This window comes from Wolffia australiana, chromosome 6 (genome assembly GCF_029677425.1).
Source record: "Wolffia australiana isolate 7733 chromosome 6, ASM2967742v1".
NCBI classification, from domain to species: Eukaryota; Viridiplantae; Streptophyta; class Magnoliopsida; order Alismatales; family Araceae; genus Wolffia; species Wolffia australiana.
The window spans coordinates 4,402,535-4,406,865 of record NC_135840.1 but is presented as its reverse complement, the minus strand read 5'-3'; positions in this window follow the sequence as shown (position 1 = coordinate 4,406,865).

Here is a 4,331-nt window from a genome sequence, read left to right as displayed (position 1 = left end):
ACGGAGATATCCGTCTCCAGTTCTTTATCTTATCACATTCAACCTTAGAGAGAGATGCGAAAAGATAAAGAGAAGGCATGAGATAACTGCAGAAGGGGAGAGATATATGCACAAATTTCTGACGGGTAAGAAAGATGTAGAGATAGAAAGCTGATGAGGGAAGTTGGCGCTTGGTCAGTGCAGGGGAGGAGGAGAGAAGACGACGCACGCGAAGAGGAAAATGGCGGAGGATACGCCTCCCTTGTCCTCGCCATAGCAGCTCCTCTTGAACTTGGTGACTGCCGCCTTTCTGTGCTTCAACCTCTCCTTCTCGCTCTTCATTCTCTTCTCCTTCGCCTGCTCTATCGGCTCTCCCTTCTTCACCATCTCCTTCTCTCTTTCTCTCTTTCTCTTCAGCGTTCCTCTTCAAATTTGCCCGTTCCTGGTGCTTGTAGAGGAACCCGGAGGGAGATAAATACTGAGAGAAAGAAAGAGATATAGAGAGAGAGGTAAGTGTGAGGGAAAGAGAGAGAGAGTTATTTGTGCCGAAGAGACCACGTGATTTTGGCGTCTTCCGTCGTGATATTCGTTGAAGTTGTGAAACCGGTCAGGAAGATGTGGTCTTTCATCGGCCTCCCAAATGGGCAATGCTGTTGAAGGATAATAATCCATGATCCTTTTATCTCTCTCTCTAGCATATATATTCGTGGTACCCATTCTTTGTCTACTTCTTGCTGCTGTTGCTGCTGTTGCTGTTGTTGCTGATGTTGCTGCTCCTCTCTCTCTCTCTCTCTCTCTCTCTCTCTCTCTCTCTCTCTCTCTCTCTCTCTCTCTCTCTCTCTCTCTCTCTCTCTCTCTCTCTCTCTCTCTCTCTCTCTCTCTCTCTCTCTCTCTCTCTCTCTCTCTCTCTCTCTCTCTCTCTCTCTCTCTCTCTCTCTCTCTCTCTCTCTCTCTCTCTCTCTCTCTCTCTCTCTCTCTCTCTCTCTCTCTCTATCTATCTATCTATCTCTCTATCTATCTATCTATCTATCTATCTCTCTCTCTATCTATCTATCTATCTCTCTCTCCTTCGATCTCTCTCTCTCTCTCTATCTATCTCTCTCTCTCCTTCTATCTCTCTCTCTATCTCTATCTATCTCTCTCTCTCCTTCTATCTCTCTTTTTCTCTCTCCCTCTATCTATCTCTCTCTCGCTCTCTCTCTATCTATCTATCTATCTCTTTATCTCTCTCCCTCTATCTCTCACCCTCTCTCTCATTTCCTCTTTTCTCTTTCTCTCTCACTTTCTCTCTCTCCCTCTATCTCTCACACTCTCTCTCTCCCTCCTCTATTTCTTTCTCTCACTCCCTCTTTTCTCTTTCTCTGTCACTTTTCTCTCTCCCTCTGTATCTCACTCTCTCTCTCCCTCTTTCTCTATTTCTCTCTCCCTCTTTCTCTATTTCTCTCTCTCTCTCACTCTCTCTTTCTCTTTCTCTCTCACTCACTCTCTCTTTCTCTCTCTCTCCCTTTCTCTCTCACCCTCTCTCTCTTCCTCCCTCGCTTTCTCGTTCTCTCTTTCTCTCTCTATCTCTTTTCCTCTCTCTCTCTCTCTTTCTCTCTCTCTTTCTCTTTCACTCTCACACTCTCTCACCCTCGCTCTCTTCCTTTCTCTGTCCTCTCTCTCCCTCTCTCACACTCTCTCTCCATCTCTCTCCGTCGCTCTCTTCCTTTTTCTATCCTCTCTCTCCCACCCTCTCTCTCTCCTCACTCACTCCCTCTCTTTCTCTCCCTCTATCTCCCTCTCTCTCCTCTCTCGTTCCCTCTCTCTCTCCGTCTCTCTGTCCTTCTCCCTCCTCTCTCTGTCCCTCTCTCTTTCTCTCTCCCTCCCTCTCTCTTACTCTTTCTCTCTCCCTCTCGCTCCCACCCTCTCTCTGTCTCCTTCTCTTTCTTGCTCTCTCTCTCCCTCTCTCTTTCTCTCTCCCTCTCTTTCTCTCTTTCTCTCTCTCCCTCTCTCTCGATCGATCGATCGAAATAAATCGAAGTTTGTTGAACCATGCCTAGTGGTGTTGGATGCATGGCTAGAGATAGAAAGAGTGGGTGAGCCCGGTACCCTTCTCCCTGACTTCTTTCTTCTGAAAGGAAATTTATGCCAAAGTTAGTTGTGGCATCGCTAGGGATGATGCATACGAGGGCAAGAGCGAGACATGATGTAAGCTGGAATCTCATGGTTGGGAGGTCAAAGAGTATCTTCGGTCATACAGGCTGATTAATTAATCACAGCATAGGGAGCCCTCCAGCAGAAAGTAGAAGATATCCACACAAACCAATAAGTGAAACCAAAAAATATCTTAAATTGAAATCCACAACTAAACGGGGAGGCATTTTCAGCCAAAACGATACTGGGGTGGGTTAGAAATTTAATTTGGCCACCAGATTTATCACGAAGGAAACATGGAAGACAGCGAGCCAGATTAAGATCCTCGAAAGAAAAACGTGGTTATTTATGCATGATAAAGGCTGGATCGAAGGGATAAGGGATGGGAAGTTGATCTTTTCAGGTGGCCACTCGTGTATAATCAATGATCAGACAATGTTCGGCTCACATGGGCGAGCAAAGCTTTACAGCGCGCGAGAGACGACAGTACTATGAGGAAAGCTCAGTCAGGTGCAGCTGCTGCCGACTTGGTATTTGGCTGGCGTCAAGCGTAATAAACGGATCGCGTCAAGGATTGCACCAACGGCCGCCCAAAAAAAAAATCAGTTTTAATCTTCTCGGTCGGCGTCGTATCCTTTGCTGAGGCGACTAATATGCGGTTGGGGACAGCCACTCAAGCGGTGCGTTGGTGCGTCTCTTTTTTGATTCGCTCTCATCCTTTGTTGTCTATCTCTCTATCTATCTCTCTATCTATCTCTCTATCTCTCTATCTCTCTCTCTCTCTCTCTCTCTCTCTCTCTCTCTCTCTCTCTCTCTCTCTCTCTCTCTCTCTCTCTCTCTCTCTCTCTCTCTCTCTCTCTCTCTCTCTCTCTCTCTCTCTCTCTCTCTCTCTCTCTCTCTCTCTCTCTCTCTCTCTCTCTCTCTCTCTCTCTCTCTCTCTCTCTCTCTCCCTCTCTCTCTCTCTCTCTCTCTCTCTCTCTCTCTCTCTCTCTCTCTCTCTCTCTCTCTCTCTCTCTCTCTCTCTCTCTCTCTCTCTCTCTCTCTCTCTCTCTCTCTTCCTCTCTCTTTCTCTCCCCCTCTCTCTCTCTCTCTCTCTCTCTCTCTCCCTCTCTCCCTCTCTCTCTCTCTCTCTCTCTCTCTCTCTCTCTCTCTCATATATACATATATATATGTGTCTCTATCTATCTATCTATTTATCTATCTCTCTCTATCTATTTATATATCTTCTATCTATCTATTTCTCGCTTTCTATCTAACTATATATCTATTTATATTCTATCTATTTCTCTCTATATATCTATCTATCTCACTATTTATCTATCTATCTATTTATATTCTATCTATCCCTCTCTATATATCTATCTATCTCTCTCTATCTATCTCATTATTTATCTATCTATCTATCTATTTCTCGCTCTCTCTCTATCTATCTATTTATCTTCTATCTATCTTTCTATCTATTTATATTCTATCTATCTCCCTCTATATATCTATCTATCTCTCTCTATTTATCTCACTATTTATATCTATCTATTTCTCGCTCTCTCTCTATCTATCTATTTATCTTCTATCTCTCTCTATCTAACTATCTTTATCCATCTATTTCTCAATCTCTCTCTATCTATCTATCTTTTTATCTATCTATTTCTCGCTCTCGATCTATCTATTTATTTTCTATCCATCAATCTCTCCCTCTCTCTCTGTATATCTATCTCTCCCTCTCTCTCTGTATATCTCTCGCCCCCTCTCTCCCTCTCTCTCTCTCTATGTATCTCTCTCTCCCCCTCTCTCCCTCTCTCTCTCTGTATGCATCTCTCTATCTATCTATCTCTCTGTACCTCTCTCTCCATCTCACTATTTGTATGTATTTCTCTCTCTGTATGTATATATATATACATATCTATATCTATCACTATCTCTCTGTGACTCACTATTTAGTTCAAGTCACTCCATCTATTTTCAAATATCCATGTATCCAACGACACGTCATCAACAACAGATCCAAAACTGCCCTTTGACGTGACACAATTACATGTCGTCCACTTTTATTTTATGTCATTTCTCGTATTTTCTCTTTCCTCCAAGGCCTATATGTAGGCCAATGTTGCAAGAAACATTTGGTGAATTTATTTTCAAGAATTGAAGTTCTCTTCTTGGAAGATTTGCCCTAGCCATTTCCCACCTCGGACCGCGGCTGCCAGAGGATCCCCTTGTTCTTC